Raw genomic sequence first — 21,730 nt, 5'->3', positions numbered from 1 at the left:
GACACTAGCACAGGCAGAGTCACCAACTGCTAAGCTTGTCTATGCTTTAACCCACCTAGCTCCAGCGTAACTCCAGGGAAACCCAGAAAGACTTCACCTGGACTCTGCTTTCCAAAAACAGCTAGCTCAGCCCTAGGTGAGCTGAAGCATGTTAACTTCTAGCTGAAAGAACCAGAGGACACAATAAGCAAAGTCTCAAGTTCTGAGACAAGAACTGTGAGATAGAGCCCTCTGTATGCCAGAAGCAGAGATCTACTTTGAAAAGCAGGTAAAAGGGTGATCATCATGAGCAAGAAGCAAACCAGAAAAGAAAAGACCAAAGAATCTTTCTACAGGGACAAGAGACAAAACCAAATACCAAAGAGGTCACCGCTGAGAATGTACACCCATATGAAACTTCAGAAAGGAGTATAAACAGGTCTCAAAACCAAAGGGCATTCATGAAAAAACATAAAAAGGATTTTAAAAACTAAATTAGTGAAATAAAAGAAAAACTGGCCAATGATTTTAAATATATGAAAAAAAGTTCACTGAAGAGAACAGCTCCTTAAGATGGAAAATTGGACAAATGGAAAAGGAAGAAGCAAATCTAACTGGAGAAAATAACTCCTTAAGAGGAACACTTGGCCACGCAGAAAAGGAGATGCAAATGTTAACTTAAGAAGACAATTTGATAAAATTTAGAATCTGGAAAATAGAAGCTAATTAATCTGCATGACATCAAGAATCTAACAGAATCTAAAGTCAAACAGAATCGAAAGAATGAAAAGATAAAAGAATATGTAAAACATGTCATCTCAAAAACCAATAATCTTGAAAATAGATTCAGGAGAGAAAATCTAAAAATGATTGCTCTATCAGAAAGTCGTGATGAAGCAAAGAGTCCAGACAACATCTTTCAAGAAATCATCAAAGAAAACTGTCCAGAACTGTACCACAAAAAAATCTTCACATGCTATGGTTGTTGCTGTGTATAAATTTCTCCTGGTTCTACTACTTTCTCTTAGCATCAGTTCATATTAGTCTTTCCAGGCCTCTCTGAAGTCTCCTTGTTCATCATTTCTTATAGCACAATAGAATTCCTTTACATTCGTATATCACAATTTATTCAGCCATTCCTCAATTGATGGGCTTCCCTTTGATTTCTAGTTTTTGGCCATCACAAAGAGTGCTGCTATAAATAATTTTAGACATGTGGGATCCTTTTTCTACTTTCATGATCTCTTCAGGTTACAGACTGGGAAGCAGTATTACTGGGTCAAAGGGTGTGCAATTTTTTTGCCCTTTGGGCATAGTTCCTAATTGCTCTCCAGAATGGTTGGATCAACTCACAACTCCATGAGCAATGAATTTGTGTGCCAACTCTCCCACATCTTCTCCAACATTTATCATCATCCTATTTTGTTATGTTAGGCAATCTGATACATGTGATGTGGTATCTCAAAACTGTTTTCATTTGCATTTCTCTAAGCAACAGTGATCTAGAGTATTTTTTCATATGACTATAGATAGCTTTAATTACTTCCTCTGAAAACTGCCTGCTCACAACCTTCGACCTTTCATATCATTTGAGGATTGACCACTATTAACATTATTAACTATATCGAGAACAAAACTAACAGAAATCACATGAATATCTGAATAGATGCAGATTTTTTTCTGACAAAATGCAACGCCCATTCCTATTGAAAACACTGGAGAGCATAGGAATAAATGAAACTTTCCTTAAAATGTAAGTAGTATCTACCTGAAATGATCAGCAAGCATTATATACAATGAGAATAAGGTAGGAAAATTTCCAATTTGACTACGACTGATACGAAAATGTCCACTACCACCACAGTTATTCAATATGACACTAGACTGTAGCTATAAGAGAAGAAAAAAAAAATTGAAAGAACTAGAATTTGCAAAGAAGAACCTAAGTTGTCACTCTTTGCACATGATGAGATGATATACTTAGGTTACTCCAGCTATTCAAGTTAAAAAAAAAAAACTACTTGAAACAATAAGCAACTTTGGCAAATTTGCAGGTTACAAAATAAACACAGATAAATCATATGTATTTCCATATATTGCTAATAAAGTCCAACAGCTAGAGATAGAAAAATAAATCCCATTTAAAGCTACAGTAGACACTATGCTGTATCTGAGAGTCTACCTACCAAAGCAAACTCAGAGACTATATGAACTCAATTACAAAACACATTTCGCACAAATAAAATCAGATCTAAGTAAATGGAAAAACACATGTTACTTGTGGGTAAGTTGAGCCAATATAATAAAAATGATAAATCTACCCAAATAAATTTATTTATTCAGTTTCATGCCAAACAAACTACCAGATAATTATTTTCTAGAGCTAGAAAGATAATATCAAAATTCATCTGGAAGAAGAAAATGTCCAGAATATCAGGGGAACTAAAGAAAAGAAATCCTAGGGATAGTGATCTAACCATACCAGATTTCAAATTGTATTATGAATCAGCAATCATCCAAACCACTTTTAATAGTTAAGAAATAGAGAGGTAAACCAGGGGAATAGGTTGGTTCCTCAAGACACAGTACTAAATGAATATAGCAATCTAATGTTTGATAATTCCAAGGTCCCCAGTTTCTGGAATAAGAACTCATTGTTTGACAAAAATTGCTGGGAAACGATTGAATAACACTGTGGTGGAGACTTGCCATAGACCAATGCCTGACATCATACACAAGAAAAAAGTCCAAATTGATATATGATCTAAGTATAAAGACTGGTGCTATATACAAATTAGGGGAGAAAGGAATAGTGTATTTCTCTGATTTATCTTGAATGGAGAAATTTTTGAAGAAACAAGACATAGTGAACTTTATGAAGTACAAAACCTATAATTTGGTTACATTTAACTAAAAAACTTTTGCGCACACAATCCCAATGAAAAGAACATTAGGAGGGAAGCTGAAAACTGGGAAAGAATTTTTGCAACTAGTGTCTGGGACAAAGTTCTTATTTTTAAAATATGTAGAGAACTGAGTCAAATGTACAAGAATACAAGTCATTTCCCAATTGATAAATAATCAAAGCTATGAAAAGACAGCTTTCTGTGGAAGAAATTAGAGTTATCAATAGTCATATGAAAAAATCCTCTAAATCTACTAATTAGAGAGATGCAAATCAAAACAACTCTGAGGTACCTCTTCTCACCTATCAGATTGGCTAACATTATAGAACAGGAAGGTGATAAATGTTGGAGAAGATGTGGGAGAGTGGGAAAACTAATTCACTGTTGGTGGGGCTGTGAGCTGATCCAGTCATTCTGGAGAGAAATTTGAAATTATGTCCAATGGACTATAAAAATGTGTATACCCTTTGACACTGAAATATTGCTTCTAAGACTGTATCCCAAAGAGATCAAGAAAATTGAAAATGTTCCCACATGAACAAAAAATATTTATAGCAGCTCTCTTTTTGGAGGCCAAAAACTGGAAATCCAGGAAATGCCTATCCAATAGGGAATGTCTGAACAAGTTGTGGTATAGGAATATAATGCAATGCTATTGTGCTGTAAGAAATGATGCACAGGAAGACTTCAGAGATGCCTTGAAAGACTTATAGGAACTGATGCTGAGTGAAAGGAACTGACCAGGAGAACTTTGTAAAGAATAACAACCACAATGTGTGCGGAATGTTTATGGTAGACTTAGTCCTTCATAGCAATGCAAGGGCATAAAAAAATCCCCGAAGGACTTTTGAGACAAAATGCCTTCCACATCCAGAGAAAGGATGGATGTGGATGGAAAGTATCCAACTATGGAATTGGATCGCAAAATGAAGCAGACCATTTTCTTTTGTGTTATGTTTTTTTTGTTGTTGTTGTTTCTCCCATTCATTTTAATTCTTCTATTCCGCATGACTAAGGTAAAATATATTTAATAGGAATGTATGTGTGGAACCTATATAAGATTGCATGTTGTCTCTGGGAAAGAGTGGGGATGGAGGAGGGAAGGAAGGTGAAGGATGGGCAAAAACCTAAGATAATATAGAATTGATTATAGAACACTGAAAACAAATAAAATAATTAAAGAATAAAACTATTTAGTACTGGTTAATAGAGTGGTGGATAAGTGAAATAATACACAAGACACAGTAGTTGGTGACTAGTAGTTGGTAATCTACTAATTAGTGACCCAACGTACTCCAGTTTCTGGGATAAGAATTCACTATTTGACAAAAGCTGCTAGGAAAACTGGTAAACAGCATGGCAGAAGCTAGGCATAGAGTAACATCCCAAAACTTTTACGAAAATAAGGTCATAATGAGAATACTATCGATAGGGAATCAATAAGGGATAATACCAAAAACAAGTTAGGGAAGCAATGAATAGTTTACCTGACAGATCCATGAAGAAGTGAAGAATGCATAACCAAACAAGAGAAAGAGAACCTTATGAAGTGTAAAATGGATAATTTTCATTACATTTAGATAAAAGAAAAGTTTTTGCAAGCAAAAAGAAAAGAAATGTACTCAAGATTATAAGGAAAACAAAAATGTAAGAAAAAGTTTTTATGATCAGTGTTTCTGATAAATGCCTCATTTCGAAACTATATAGAGAATTGAATTAAATTTATTTTCAAATGTCATTCAGCTATAGATTAAGGTTCAAAGGACATGAACAAGAAATTTTCACAAGAAGAAATAAAAACTATCTGTGATCACATGAAAAAATGCTTTGATTTACTATTCATTAGAGAAATGCGAATTAAAATAAATCTATGGTAAGAACTCACACCTATCAGATTGACTAATATGACAAAAAAGAAAAAATGATAAATGCTGGAGAGGATGTGGGAAAATTGTAGCAGTAATGCATTTTTACTGGGATTGTGAATTGATCCATCCCTTCTGGGGGGAAAAAAACTTGGAACTATGTAGAAAGGGCTATAAAATTGTGCATTTCTTTTGATCCAGCAATACCCTTTTTAGATCTGTATTGCAAAGACATGCAAAGAACGGAAAAAGAACTGTTTGTAGAAATATATTCATAGCAACATTTTTGGGGGCTATGAATTTCAAATCAAAAGGATCACATCAATTGGGGAATGGCAAAACCAGCATATGATTTTATTTGGTTATTATTTTATTATAAAAAATGAGGAGGATGACTTCAGAAAAACAATGAAAGACACATCAAGTGACGCTGAGTGAAGTAAGCAGAATCAGGAGCATTCTATAAAACGCTGTACATAGCAATTGAAATGCTGTTCAGTGATTAACTATGATAAACTTAGCTCTTCTAAGCAACACATGACACAAGACAACTCCAAAAGACTTGTGATGAAAAATGCAAACCACATCCAGAGAAAACAATACAGAGTATGAATGTAGACGCAAACATAAAATTTTCTTTAATATTTTGCTTTCTCACGGTTTTCCCTTTTTCTGGTTTTTCTTTCACAGCATGACTATTGTGGAACATGTTTAACATGATTGTGCATCTGTAGTCCATGTCACATTGTTTACTGTCTTGAAGAGGAGAGAGGGAAGGGGAAGGGCTTGAACTCTAAATTTCCCAAAATGAGAGCCAAGAATTGCTTTTACATGCAACTAGAAATGGAGTGAAATACTATAAGGGGGGGAAAAGATACACTCCCCTTAAACATGTGTGAGTGGAAAAACTAGAAAATATCTTGTAATATCAGTCAAAAGTAAATTATTTTATATTTCATTTAATTCTTTGAGGAAACTTATTGACAAGAAAAGTCAGCTGAGTTTTTGTTGAATATTATCAATTATACCAAAACAAAGTATATTGATACAACATATATAAAATATTTTTAAAGAAATCATTAAAGTTTTAGTAATCCTTCAATGAATAAATAAAATTAAGATACATTTAGTATGCGTTATCTGATAAACAGTAGGAATTAAAAAAGAATTATTCATTTTTAAATGTTCTTTATTTATTTTTCCCCAAAGTTATTAATTTGTCTTCACTTTTCAATATTCATTCTATAAGTTTCAAAAATTTCTACCTTTCACTTACGAAGATGGCATGCAATCTCATATGGGCTCCACAAATACATTCCTATTAAACATATTTTCACTTAAATCACATTGCATTTAAAAACTGAAGGGAATGGGAAAACCATATAAAAACAAAACTAAATATAAGAGAGACAATAGTCTGCTTCATTCAGCATTGCAACTCCATAGGTCTTTCTCTGGATGTGGATGGCATTTTTCATCATGAGTCCTTTGAAAACGATTTACATTCCTGTATTGTTGAGAAACGCTAAATCCAATCAAATTCAGTCCTCACATACTGAGGCTTTTAGTATGCATAATTTTCTCTTCTTTCTGCTCATTTCACTTAACATCAGTTCATATAAGTCCTTCTAGGTTTTTTCTGAAGTCTGTCTGTTCGTCATTTCTTATAGTACAGTGATATTTCAACATATTTATATACCACAACTTGTTCAGCCATTCCTCAATTGATGGGCATCGCCTTGTGTTTCACTTCTTGGCAATCATAGAAAGAGCTGCTATAATTGTTTTTGTACAAATGAGTTCTTTTTTCATTTTTGTGATCTCTTTGGGATACAGTCCAAGAAGCAATATTGTTGATTCAAAGGGTATGCACATTTTTATAGCACTTTGGGTTTATTACCAAACGGCTCTCTTCAGAATGGTTAAATCAGCTCATAGCTCGAACCAACAATGAATTAGTGTTTCAACTCTCCCACATCTTCTCCAACATTTCAAATTTTCCTGTTTTGTCATACTAGCCAATCTGACAGGTGTGATGTGGTACCTCAGAGTTGTTTTCATTTGCATCTCTCTAGTGAATACTGATTTACGTTGTTTTGTCACATGACTATTGATAGCTTATTTCTTCCTCTGAAAACTAGATTTTCATATTGTTTGACGATTTATAAATTGGGGAATGACAAATTCTTGCAAATTTTGTTTGGATATGTATATGTACTTGGAAATGAGGCCTTTATCACAGACACTAGTTGTAAAACTCCTTCTCTAGTCTTCTGCTTCCCTCCTAATCTTGGTTACATTGGCTATGTTTGTGCAAAACCTTTTTAATTAAATGTAATCAAACTTATCCATTCTTCATTACATAAGGTTCTCTGTATTTTGTTTGGTCATAAATTCCACGATTATCCATAAATATGACAATAAACTATTTCTTTCATCCCCTTTTTTTTTATGTCAGGCTTTATACCCAGATCATGTACTCATTTGGACTTTATTCTGCTATACAGTGTCAGGCTTGGGTTATATCCAGTTTCCACCATACTATTTTCAGTTTTCCCAGCAGTTTTTGTCATACAATGATTTCTTATTCGAAATGCTGGGATGCTTGGGTTTATCAAACAGTAGGCTGCCATGATCTTGGACTACTGTGTCTTGTGTACCTAATGTTTTCCACTGACCTACTCTATTTCTTAGTCAGTACTAAGAGCTTTTGGTAATTCATACTTTATAAGCTTATACTCTTTCCAAAAGGTTGAATGACAGACTCATGACAATATATGCTTGTTTCCATGTTTTTTAGCAGGACACTTTTAGCCATGTGATCAAATGTTTTCAGTGAGGATGAATAGGTTTCAAGGTCAACTGCCATACTGATGGTAAGTTTTTCAATTTGAAAAGACTACAAGCCAAGCTCATGCAAAAGATGACTGAAATATTCCAGGTTATATGGCAAGAAAAGGTTGTCCCTCAGGAGCTGAAGGATTCCTCCATTGTCCATCTTTATAAAGGTAAAGGGAACAGATTTTCATGCGATAGTCACATTGAGGGAAGGATCACTCTCTTAGTAATTGCTGGCAAGATTCTTGGTAGAGTACTCCTTAACAGGCTGATCCTTCACCTAGAAACTGGTCATGTATCTGAGTGTCAGTGAGACTTCAGAAACGGCCAAGGAACAGTCGATATGGTGTTTGCTGCCCAACAACTCGAGGAGAAATGCCAGGAGCAGTACAGAAGTCTGGACACAACATTTGTAGATCTGACCAAGATTTGACATTATTAGTCATGAGGCCTTATGGAAAGTTATGTCAAAATTTGGTTGCCCAGAGAAGTTCATCAGCATTGAACATCAATTACCTGATGGCATGTTTGCCCAGGTTCTGGATAGTGCACAATGCTTTCATGCCTTGTCAGTCACTAGTGCAGTCAAACAGATCTCTGTGCCTGCTCTCATGCTTTTTAGCATGATATTTTCATCCATGTTGTTAAATGCTTTAAATGAGGATAAACAAGGCATCAAGGTCAAGTACAGTACCGGTGGTAAGTTCTTCAGTTTGAAAAGGCTACAAGCCAAGACCAACATAGAGGGAGTATTGGTACATGATTTTCTGTTTGCATATGATTGTGCACTCAACACAGCCTCTGAAGCTGAGATGCAGCAAAGTACGAATTACTTCTCTACTTCCTGTGTGAATTTTGGCCTAACAATCAACATGAAGGAAACACAGGTGCTCCATCTGTCACCACCACACCATCCTTATGTGGAAACATTGGTTACAACAAATGGAGAATTTTTGAATACTGTGCAAAAGATCATTAACCTTGGTAGTGTACTTTCCAGGGATGTACACACTGGCAATGAGTTTGATACACTCATTGCCAGAGCTAGGTCATTGTTTGGGAGACTGTGAACAAAAATTTGGGAGAAAAGTGGTATTATACTGACTACCAAACTGAAGGTCTACAGAGCTATTATGTTGACCTCATTGTTGTAAGCCTGTGAAATATGAACAGCCTACCAGCACCATGCCAGGAAACTGAATTGCTTCCATTTGAACTGTCTTAGAAAGATTCTAAAGTTCATCTGGCACAATAAGTTATCGGACACTAATTTACTTGCTCAAACTGGACTGCCAAGCATTCAAACTATGCTTCAGAGTGTGCAACTCAAATGGGCTGGCCATGTTCTTTGAATGCAGAATGCAAGCTTGCAAAAAAGACTGTTTTATGGAGAACTCGCATGGGGTAGGTAATCACATGGTGATCAGAAGAAGAGATACAAGGACACTTTCAAGTTCTCTCTCCAGAACTTTGAATTTGATTGTGGGGTATAGGAGACACTGGCACAGGACTTCTCAGCATGGCATGCCCACATTGGAAAATGTGCTGAGCAGTATGAGCAAAGCAGAATTGCAACAGCACAAAGGAAATCTAGGATGTGCAAATTTGGTAGAGAATTCTTAGCTCATATGAGTCTGATCAGACACAGCCACAGACGATGGAATTTTATTTTATCATGATGATGTCATTTTTGTTCTCTTTGAGAAAGAAGAGTAACAACCTACCAACTTTATGATACAATTTGAGATTTGGCTAGGCCCCCTTCCCCAGCATTTCCTTTCATTACTTTCTTTAATATTGTGGACATTTTGTTCTTTCAGATTAAAATTGATATCGTTTTCCTACCTCTGTAAGATAATTTTTGGTAGTTTGGTATTACACTGAATAAGAAAATTAACTTAGGTAGAATTGTCATTTTTATTATATTGGCTTGGTCTATTCATGAGCATCTCATCTTTCCCAATTATTTAGATATTACTTAATTTGTGTGAAGCATGTTGTGTAATTGTGTTCATATAGTCAGTCTCTGGGTTTCTTTTGGTAGGTAGACCAAAATGTCTATAGTAACTTTAAATGAGATTTCACTTTGCATCTCTTGCGTTTGGTCTTTGTTACTAATATATAGCAATATGTAGAAGTGCAGATGATTTATGTGGGTTTATTTTGTGTCCTGCAACTTTGTCACAGTTGTTTATTATTTCAATTAGATATTTTTTTTACTTGACTCTCTAGGATTCTATCATCATATCATCTGCAAAGATTGATAACATTATGTCTTCTTTGCCTATTCTAATTCTTTCAATTTCCTTCTTCTTCTCTTATTGCTAAAGCTAACATTTCTAGTCCATATTGAATAACATTGGTTATAATGGACACTCTTGTTCCACCCCAAATCTTATTGTAAATGCATCTGACTTATCCCCTTCACGTACAATGCTAGCTGATTTCTTTCTCTCCTTATTCAAAGGTCATGCCTTGGCTGTACATATAGCAAAATAGCCCTGGAATAAAATTTTGGTTTCAAAACTTACCAGGATGAAGGATGGAGACAAAACAGAGAATATTTACACACACTTTGAGATGTCAATAACAATATTGATTTTATTAAGATTCTAGAATTCAGAGAGGGTTGGGAAGGTTGTGGGTAAAGTCAAACAAGTCAGTTAATATGAAGATATCTGAGGAATAAGTGAGTGCATGTATTTGGAATTATATTCAACTTTTCAATCTGCTCACATCTACACAAATAAATGTAAAAACACTGTCAGTTGTCATTAGTATTTTTGTAAGAAATCATTCCTATGTGAAATAGATAGCATATCTGCAACTTTACAAATTGACAACTGCTCAGAATTAAACATTTCCAAAAGTTTTAAGATTATTTCCTTTAGTTAATAAACGATTTATGTTTCCAAGATTGCATACGCAAACATGGAAAAAACGAGTTTAAAATAGCGTCATCTGAGAAAAAAGAAACACCTTTCTTTTGTCTGTACCATTCTATTAATCTAAGCTCTAAGCTCAGAGGTTAAACAACTCTATTTCCGATTGCAGAGCATAGACCCATCATATGTGCACAAATTTTCAAAAAGAGTAATCAATACGAAGCTGTTTATTTTCTGTCAAATAAGAAGCACTAAATTAATTTTGTCTTTGAATTATGTGGAATTGAATTACAAAGAAAGTCTTGGCACTGGTCTTCTCTTTAATTAATGTTTTGTCAGATCATCAATCTTACTTTCTCTCCATGTGTTAACACTCAGTTCGTTTTGTATTTACTTTAGCCCACATCTCCTTCCTAAAGAACTCTTATCTGGTTTGCTAAGATGTATTTTAGCAGAAAAACAAAGGAAACAGAAATTCATCCCTCTTGTGAAAACCAAAAAGAAGAAGAAGAACAAGAAAAAACCAAGATACTCACCTCGATTCTGGAACAATGAAACTGCTTTACCAATTAGGGAAGCTAAGGAGAGGTGTTGGTGATCGTACTGAATTTTGATCTTGGTATGACAAAAAAAAGACGATATTTTTCCTTATTTTTTTCCTTTTCCATTCCTTTTCCTTCTTCTTTTTTAAGCTTATTTATTTTTACTTTTCAATATTCGTTTCCACAAAATTTTGGGTTCTAAATTTTTTCCCTATTTCTCCCCTCTCCCCACCCCATAACACCTTTCATTCTGATTACCCCTGCCTTCAATATGTCTTCCCTTCTATCACACCTCTCCCTTCCCTTAGCCCCTTCTTCTCTCTTTTCTTGTAGGGCAAGATAGGTTTCTATATCCCATTACCTGTATTTTTTATTTCCCAGTTGTATGCAAAAGCAATTCTCAACATCCATTCCTAATACGTTGAATTCCAACTTCTCTCCCTTCCTCCCTCCTCACCCATCCCCACTGAGAAGGCAGGCAATTCAATATAGGGTATATAAATGTAGTTTTGCAAAAGATTTCCATAATAGTCACTCTGTGTAAGACTAAGTATATTACCCTCATAATAGGCTGTCCTCCATTTATTCTATTTTCATTTTTGGCCTTTTCCCTCCCCAAAAGTGTTTACTTCTGATTAATCCCTTCTCTCATTTGCCCTCCCTTCTATCAACCTCTCAGCCCACTTGTCACCTTCTAGTCTACCCTTCTCTAGTGCAAGATATACTTTCATACCAAACTGAGTGACCATGTCATTCCCTCAAGCCAAATGTGAAGAGAGTAATCTTCTCTTTTTCCCTCTCACATCCTCCCTTTTCCCTTCCACTGAAGGAGTTTTTTTCTTGCCTCCTTGATGAGTGATAATTTGCCCCATTGCATTTATCCTTTTATCTTCCCAATATATTCCTTTCTCACCTCTCAATTTTATTTTTTAGGTACCATTCCTTCTTATTCAACTCACCCTGTGTTTTATGTGTGTGTGTATTTATGTGTATGTGTGTGTATAATCCCTCCAACTACCCAAGTACTGAAAAAAGACTCGAGTTACAAATATTGTTCTTCCATGTATGAATGTAAACAGTTCAACTTTAGAAAGTCCTTTATGTTTTCTCCTTCCTATTTACCTTTTCGTGCTTCTCTTCATTTTTCTGTTTGATATTTTCTATTTATTTATTTGTTTGTTTATTTATTTATTTTCTGGTCTTTTCATCATTAATACTTGAAAATTCTCTATATCACTGAACACTCATTTTCCCCTGAAGTATTATACTCAGTTATGCTTGGTAGGTGGTCCTTGGTTTTAATCCCAGTTCCTTTGCCTTCTGGAATATCGTATTCCAAGTCCTTCAAACCCTTAATATAGAAGCTGTCAGATCATGTGCTTTCCTGCCTATATTTCCACAGTACTGAAGCTGTTTCTTTTTGGGTGCTTGCAATGTTTTCTCCTTGACCTGGGAACTCTGGAATTTGGCTACAATATTCCTAAGAGCTTCTATTTTCAGAACTTTTTCAGGCGGTAATCTGTGGATTCTTTCAATATGTTCTTTGGCCTCTAATTCTAGAATATCTGGGCAGTATTTCTTGATAATTTCATGAAATGTATGTATAGGTTTTTTTTTTTTTGTCATGGCGTTCAGGTAGTCCTATAATTTTTAAATTGTCTCTTCTGGATGTATTTCTAGGTGAGTTGATTTTCCAATGAGATATTGCACATTATCTTCCATTTTTTCATTCTTCTGATTTTGTTTTGTAATTTCTTGGTTTCTCATAAAGTTACTAGCTTCCATCTGTTCCATTCTAATTTTTAAAGAACTATTTTCTTCAGTGAGCTTTTGAACCTCCTTTTCCATTTGGTTAATTCTGTTTTTTAAAGCATTCCCCTCCTATTGGCTCTTTGGACCTCTTATGGCAATTGAGCTAACCTGTATTTAAAGGTATTTTTTCTTCGGTATTTTTGGGTCTGTTTATCAAGATGTTGACTTGCTTTTTATGATTATCTCGCATCACTCATTTCTCTTACCAATTTTTTTCCATCTCTCTTACTTGATTTTCAAAATTCTTACTGAGTTCTTCCATGGCCTGGGACCACTGCATATTTATTTTGGATGCTTTGGACGCAGAAACCTTGACTTCCTCTGATGTTGTGCCTTTTTCTTCCTTATCTGAAAGAATGGAAGAAAATACCTGTTCACCAAGAAAGTAACCATCAATAGTCTTATTTTTTTATCTCTTTTTGGTCATTTTTCCAGCAAGTTACTTGACTTTTGAGACCTTTGTCGGGAGATGCGTATATTCTGGGGAACTGTAAATGCTCAAGCTAGCACAATCAAGAGAGAGGTGTTACTCCTCTCCTCACCTGTGCCCTGGTCTAGGAACAATCAAAAACTTTCTGTCCAGAATCTACCATTTCCTTTTCCTTCTTCTTTACATCATTAAGACTACAGGAAAAAAAAACATTATGAGGAGATAAAGCTAATTTTCAGTGCTAGAAGCCAAGGTGGAGAACTGATTGGCAATTGCTATCTCCATCCCCTTGTTAATCTTGAGGAGTCCAGACAATATCTCCCTGGGAAAAACCCTGGAACAGTGGGAGGAGCTGAAGTGGTAAACAGACTGTTGGCACATTAGGCTAGGAAGATCTCTACAGAAGGTCCCACTTGCTGTGGCTGAAAGGGACCAGTGCAGGATTACAGCTGTCCCAGACAGCCCCACCTCAACAAACTTGGAGAAAATCCTGAGCCCTATGGGGGTGAAGTCAGCAACTACCAACAGCAAGACATCAGGCTTATCTCATCACTTCAGAGGAATGGGGAAGTCACTAGAGCAGATGGGATTACCAACCACCAAGTCTGCCTATGCCCTAGCTCAGCAAAGGAGACCTCCTGTGGCCAGACCACTCCTCTCTCACACTTAAGGATCTAGTTCCAGGGTAACTAGTGGGAAATCCCAAAAGACCTCACCTAGCCTCTGCTTTCCAATACCAGTCAGCTCAGTACTAGTTAAGCTGCAGGATTTTAGCTTCTAGCTGAAAGAATCAGAGGCCATAGCAAACAAAGCCTCAGGATTTAAGCTGAAGAAATGTGGGAGCTGGCCACTATGCCCCAGCGCAGAGATCTACTTTGAAAGCCAGGAAAAGGATGATTAGCAAGAGTAAGAAGCAAAGCAGAAAAGAAAAGACCGTAGAATCTTTTTTATTGGGATAACGACCAAAGCAAAAATACCAAAGAGGTCAACATTGAGATGATATTCCCATCTGAAACTTCGTAAGGGAATATGAACTGACTTTAAGCACAAAGGGCCTTCTTGGAAGAGATCAGGAAGGATTTCAAAAGCCAAATCAGAGAAATAGAAGAAAAAGTTATCCCTGCCTTGAAAAATATGAAAAAAGAAATCATAGAAGAACTTAACAGTATAATTGGACAAATGGAAAAGCAAGTATAAAACCAAAATGGAGAAAACAACTCCTTAGAAGGAACAATAGAAAAGATGGAAAAGGAGAAGCAAAAGTTAACTGAAGAAAACAATTGGATAAAAATTAGAATCATGTAAGTAGAAGCTACTGAATCTATGAGACATCAAGAATAAGTCAAAGAGAATGTAAAGAATGAAAAGATACAAGAAAATCTATCTAATTGGAAAAACAATTGACCTGGAAAATACATCCAGGAGAGAAAATCTAAAGATTATTGGTCTACCAGAAAGTCATAATGAAAAAAGAGCCAGGACAATATTTTCCAAGAAATCATCAAGGAAAATTGCCCAGAATTCCTAGATCCAGAAGGAAATCGAAAGAATCCACCGTTCACCTCCTGAAAGGAACTCAAAACTAAAAACACCAAGGAGTATCGTTGACATGTTCCAGAACTATCAACTAAAGGAGAAAATACAGGAGGGAGTCAGAAAGAAAAAAATCAAATAAGGAGGAGCTACAGTTAGGATCACATAGGACCTTGCAGTTTCTACATTAAAAGATCAAAGAAATTGGAATACAATATTTCATAAGGGAAAGGAGCAAGAACTACAACCAAGGATCAGTTACCCAGAAAAAGTGAGCACAATATTTCAGGCAAGGAGATGGGCCTTCAATAAAATGAGGGATATCCAGACCTTCATGATGAAAAGGTCGGAACTCAATAGAAAATTTGATCTTCAAACACAGGTCTCAAGAGAGGCTTAAAAGGATAAATAGGGAAAGAATAATAAATATGTTACTCTATATGGGCAAAGTATTCATATCCTTATAAGGGAACATGATTTTTGTTAATCTTGAGAATTGTTCATTTCTTAAAAAATGTAAGAAGAGTATACATAGACATTGGGAATGGGTATAAATTAAATGAGGTGATGATAACAAATGTGATTTAAGGGCGTGAAGTGATTGTAATGGGAGATGTGAAGAGGAAGAGGTAGAAAAAATAAATTTCATCCCAGAAAGAGACACAAAAATATATTACAGGAGACGGAAAGAGGGGAGGCAAATGAGCCTTGTTTGAGAGATACTCCCATCTGATTAGTTTCAAGGATTGTACAAACAAACTTAGTTAAGCTTAGAAATCTAACTAACTCTATAGACAGTAGTAGGGGAAGGGGAAAAGAAAAGGAAAGGGAGGATAGAAGTAGTAAGAGAAATGGGGATTAAAAGAGAGGGGAGCTGAAAGAAAGGAGAGAAGACTGAGTGAGGCGGTGGTCAAAAATGAAAACTCTATTGTGGAGGAGAATGGAGAAGGGAGATCTAAAAGCATAAACAAGCGGAAAGAGGATAGAAGGAAAGACACATATAGGAATCATAACTGTGAATGTGAAAAGGTATGAACTCTCCCATAAAACGGAGATAGATAACAGAATGGATTAAAAATCCTACTTGACCAATATGTTGTTTAAAAGAAACACATTTGAATCTGGGGTATACACACAGCTTAAAGGAAAAAAAAAGTTGGAGCAGAATATTTTGTGCTTCAGCTGATGTAAAAAAAAAAGAGGGGTAGCAATCCTAATCTCAGATAAATCAAAAGCAGAAAAAAAGATTTAAGCAAAAGAGGTAAAGAAGGAAACTATATCCTGCTAAAAGGCACCACAGACAATGAAGCAATTTCATTAGTAAACATATATGATCGAAGTGGTATAGCATCCACATTCTTAGAGGAGAAGTTAAGGGAGTTACAGGAAGAAATAGACAGCAGAACTATACTAGTAGGACACCTCAACCTCCCCATCTCTGAGGTTGATTAATCTAACCTCAAAATAAACAAGAAAGAAGTTAAGGAGGTGAATAATACTCTGGATAAAGTAGATATGATAGATTCGTGGAGAAAATTGAATGTGGATAGAAAGGAACATACATTTTTCTCAGCAGTACATATACAAAAACTGATCATGTATTAGGCTATAAAAACTTCACAATCCAGTGCAGAAAGGCAGAGATAGTCAATGCCTCCTTCTCAGATCATAATGCAATAAAAATTATATGAAAACAAAGGCCATGGGAATATAAACCAAAAAAGAATTGGAAAGTAAACAATCTAATCCTAAAGAATGAGTGGGTTAAACAACAAATTATAGAAAAAATCAACAACTTCATTCAAGAGAATGTCAATGACGAGACAACCTACCAAATCTTATACACTGCAAAAGCTTTTCTTAGGGGAAGTTTTACACCTTTGAATGCCTATATTAATAAAATAGAGAAAGAGGAGATCAATGAATTGGGCATGTAGCTGAAAGAGCACGAAAAAGACCAAATTGAAAATTGCCAAGTAAATACCAAATTAGAAGTACTGAAAACCAAAGGAGAAGTTAATAAAATTGAAATTAAAAAATCTATTGAACAAGTAAATAAAACTAAGAGTTGATTTTATGAAAAAAAGAATAAAATTGATAAACTTTTGTCAATTTGATTAAAAAAAAAGAACACCAAATTATACCCATTGTGAGGAAGAAATTGATACAACAATTAGAAATTATTTTGACCAACTGTATGTCCATAAATTTGACAGTCTAAAAGAGATGAATGATTATTTAAAAAAAAAAAAAAACAACATAAATTATCCAGATTACCAGAAGTGGAAGTTGATCACTTAAGTTAAATAACCCCGTCTCAGAAAAGGAATTTAAACAAAACATCAATCAACTCCCTAGGAAAATACCCACAGCACCAGATGAATTTAAAAAAGAATTCTATCACATATTTAAAGAAGAGTTAGTTCCAGTATTATGTAGAGTATTTGGCGAAATTGGGGAGTAAGGAGTCCTACCAAATTTTTTTTTTTATGCCCAAAATATGGTTCTGATAGCTAAACCAAGAAGAGCCAAAAAAAAGAAAGAAAATTGTAGAGCAATTTCTCTAATAAGTATAGGTGTTAAAATTTTAAATAAGATACTAGGAAAAGGATTACAGCAACTTATCATGAAAATAATACATTATGATAACGTAGGATTAATACCAGAAGTGCAGAGCTGGTTCAATATTAGAAAAACTATTAGCACTGTTGATCATATCAACAACAAAACTAGCAGAAACCACAAGATTGTCTCAATAGATGCAGAAAAATGCAACACCCATTCCTATAGAAAACACTGGAGAATATAGAAAAAATGGAACTTCCTATAAAATACTGTGCAGTATGTACCTAAAACCATCAACAAGCATTATATTCAATGGGGGCAAGCTAGATGCATTCCCAGTAAGATCAGGGGTGAAACAAGGATGCCCATTATCACCACTGTTGTTCAACATTTTATTAGAAATGCTAGCTGTAGCAATTAGAAAAGAAAAAGAAATTGAAAAACTTAGAATAGGCAAAGAAGAAATAAATTTGTCACTCCTTGCAGATGATATGATGATACACTTAGGGAATCACAGAGAATCAAACAAAAGAACTATTTGAAATAAAAAAATATAACTTTTCCAAAGTTGCAGCTTTCAAAATAAACGCATGTAAATCATCCGCATTTCTATATATTACTAAGAAAGCCCCACTGCAAGATATAGAAAGAGAAATCCCATTTAAAGCTATGGTAGACACTATAAAATATCTGGGACTCTACCTGCCAAAACAAAGCCAGAGATTATATGAACACAATTAGAAAACACTTTTCGCACAAATAAAGTCAGATCTAAGTAACTGGAAAATATCAGTTGCTCCTGGATAGGCCAAGTTAATATAACAAAAATGATAATTCTACCTAAATTGATTTATTTATTCAGTGCCACACCAAGCAAACTACCAGATAATTATTTTCTAGAGCTAGAAAAAGTAATATCAAAATTCATCTGGAAGAACAAAAGGTCCAGAATATCAAGGGAACTGATGAAAAGGAATGATAGGGAAGGTGATGTAGCCCTACCAGATCTCAAACTGTATTATAAAGCCACAATCATCAAAACTACTTTGTACTGCCTAAGAATTAACAGGGAGTAGACCAGTGGAATAATTTAGGTACACAAGACACAGTAGTTAATGAATGTAGCAAACTGTTGTTTGGTAAACTCGGGGATCCCAGCTTCTAGGATAAGAAATTGCAGAGGTAAATGGATAACAGTGTGACGGAAGCTGGGCATGAACCAATGCCTGACATCGTACACAAAAATAAAGTCCAAATGGACACATGATCTAGGTATAAAGATTGATAATACAAACAAATTATGGGAGTGCAGAATAGTATATTTTACAGATTTATGAACAATGGAGAAATTTATGACCAAACAAGAGGTAGAGAACATTATGAACTGCAAAATGGATAATTTTCATAACATTAAAGTGAAAAGTTTTTATACAAAACCAGCACAACCAAGATTCAGAGGAAATCAGATAGCTGGGAAGTAATTTTTGCAAGTAGTGTGTGCGGTTAAGATCTCATTTCTAATATAAATTGAGAACTGAGTCAAACGTACAAGAATACAAGTCATTTCCCAATTGATAAATGGTCAAAGGATATGAACAGGCAGTTTGCAGAGGAATAAATTAAAGCTATCTGTAGTCATATGAAAAAATGCTCTAAATCACTATTGACTAGAGAGATGCAAATCAAAACAACTCTGAGGTTCCATATCACATCTATCAGATGGGCTAACATGACAAAACAGGAGGTGATGTGGGACACTTGGAACACTAACTCATTGCTATTGGGGTTGTGAGTTGATCCAAACGTTTTCGAGACCAATTTGGAACTATGCCAAAAAGGCTACAAAAATCTGCAAAGCCTCAGCAATATCACTTCTAGGAATGTATCTCAAAGAAATAACAAAAATGGGACAGGATGGCACATGCACAAAAATATTTATAGCAGCTCTCTTTGTCGTGATCAAAAACTGGAAATCAAGGGAATGCCCGTCAATTGGGGAATGGTTGAATAAATTGTAGTATATGAATGTAATGGAATACTATTTTGTTATAAGAAATGGCGAACAGGAAGACTTCAGAAAGGCCTAGAAAGACTTACATAACTGATGCTGAATGAAAGGAGCAGAAACAGGAAAACTGTGTACACAAAAACTACCACAGTATGCGAGGATTGTTTTCCTGGTAGACTTAGAAATGCATTGCTGTGGAAGGACCTAAGTAATTCCTAATGGTCTCTTCTACATCCAGGGAAAGAACTACTGAATTCAATCTCAGAATGAAGGAGATCATTTTCATTTGTATTATGTTTTTCTAATGGTTTCTTCCATTCATTTTATCGTTATTTACTTATTTGTTTATTTTACCTTTTCAGCATTCATTTTCACAAAATTTTGCGTTCCAGATTTTCTCCTCATGTCTCCCCTCTCCCCACCCCAAACCACATTGCAGTCTGATTTCCCCTTCCACCAATGTGTGCTCCCTTCCCCTACCCCAACTTTTCTCTTGTCCTCTAGGGCAAGATAAATTTCTATACTCCATTACCTGCATTTCTTATTTCCCAGTTGTTCGCACAAACAGTCCTCAATATTTATTCTTAAATCTTTGACTTCTAACCTCTCTTTCTTCCTCCTTCTCCACTCATCTCCAATGAGAAGGTATGCAATTCAATATAGGCTATATACGTGTAGTTTTGCAAATTACTTCCATAATACTCATATTGTCATCCCTCAATCCTATTCTGCCCCCCCATTTCTTCTATTCTCTCTTTTGACTTTATCCCTCCTCATGAGTGTTTACCTCTAATTGCTCCCTCCTTCCATTTGCCCTCACTTCTATCATCCCGCCAACCCTGTTTATCCTCTTCTCCCCTACTTTCCTGCAGTGTAAGATAGATTTTCATACCAAATTGAGTGTGCATGTTATTCCTTCCTTGAGCCAAATGTGATAAGAGTAAGCTTCACTTTTTCCCTCTCATCTGCCCCCTTTTTCCCTCCATTGTAAAAGCTTGTGGTTACCCCTTCTCTGAGAGATAATTTTCCCCATTCCATTTCTCCCTTTCTCCTTCCAGTATATTCTTCTCTCACCTTTAATTTTATTTTTCAGATATGATCCATTCCCATTCAACTCACCCTGGGCTCTCTGTCTATCTGTCTGTCCGTATTTCTCTGTCTCTGTCTCTGTCTCTGTCTCTCTGTCTCTCTATACACACACACACACACACACACACACACACGTGTGCGTGTGTGTGTTTGTATATAATCCCTCCAACTACCTGGATACTGAGAAAAGTTTCAGAGTTGCAAATATTATTTTTCCATGTAGAAATGTAAATAGTTCATCTTTAGTAAGTCTCTTGTGATTTCTCTTTCCTGTTAACCTTTCCATACTTCTCTTGATTCTTGCGTCTGAAAATCAAATTTTCTTTTCAGTTCTGATCTTTTCATTAAGAATGCTTGAAAGTCCTCTATTTCATTGAATCATCATTTTTTCCCCTGATGTAGTATACTCAGTTTCTCTGGGTAGGTGATTCTTGGTTTTAATCCTAGTTCCTTTGACTTCTAAAATATCATATTCCAAGCCCTTTGGTCCATTACTGTAGAAGCTGCTAGATCTTGTGTTATATAGATTGTGTTTCTAATATGCTCAAATTGTTTCTTTCTGACTGCTTCCAATATTTTCCCCTTGACCTGGGAACTCTGGAATTTGGCTACAATATTCCTGGCAGTTTTTCTTTTCAGATCTCTTTCAGGAGGTGATCAGTGAATTCTTTCAGTATTTACTTTACCCTCTGGTTCCAGAACACCAGAGCAGTTTTCCTTGATAACTTCAGGAAAGATGATTTCTAGGCTCTTCTTTCGATCATGGCTCTCAAGTAGTTCCACAACTTTTAAAGTGTCTCTCCTAGGTTTATTTTTCATGTCAGTTGTTTTTCCAATGAGATAATTCACATTGTCACCTACTTTTCATTCTTTTGGTTTTGTTTTATAATGTCTTGGTTTCTCATAAAGTCATTAGCTTCCATTTCTTGTATTCTAATTTTTTTTAATTATTTTTTTAATGTTTAACAATCACTGCCATACAATTGAGATTTTATCCCCCCCACACCTACCCCCACTACCCCCCTCCCTCCCCACGGCTGCATACAGTTGTGTATAGGTTCTACATATACTTTCCTATTGAGTACATTTTCACTATAGTCATGCTATGTAGTCAGACTAAAATAAATGGAAGAAATCATATAACAAATCAAAACATGATACACAAAAACATACACATACACAAACATGATCTGCTACATTCTGCGAATGACTTCCATATTTCTTTCTCTGAGTGTGGAAGGCATTTTGCCTTAGAGAACCACTACTGGGATTTTTTTT

At 35.3% G+C, this 21,730-nt stretch overlaps 1 pseudogene; it reads left to right on the top strand.

The window, feature by feature from the left end:
- LOC140532177 (heterogeneous nuclear ribonucleoprotein A1-like 2) overlaps positions 1-21,730 on the top strand; it is a 49,026-nt pseudogene that overhangs the window by 2,674 nt on the left and 24,622 nt on the right.

Source organism: Notamacropus eugenii, chromosome 3, assembly GCF_028372415.1.
Source record: "Notamacropus eugenii isolate mMacEug1 chromosome 3, mMacEug1.pri_v2, whole genome shotgun sequence".
Classification (NCBI taxonomy): Eukaryota; Metazoa; Chordata; class Mammalia; order Diprotodontia; family Macropodidae; genus Notamacropus; species Notamacropus eugenii.
The sequence above is the reverse complement of the archived record's forward strand: the minus strand, read 5'-3'. Positions and strand labels throughout refer to the sequence as shown.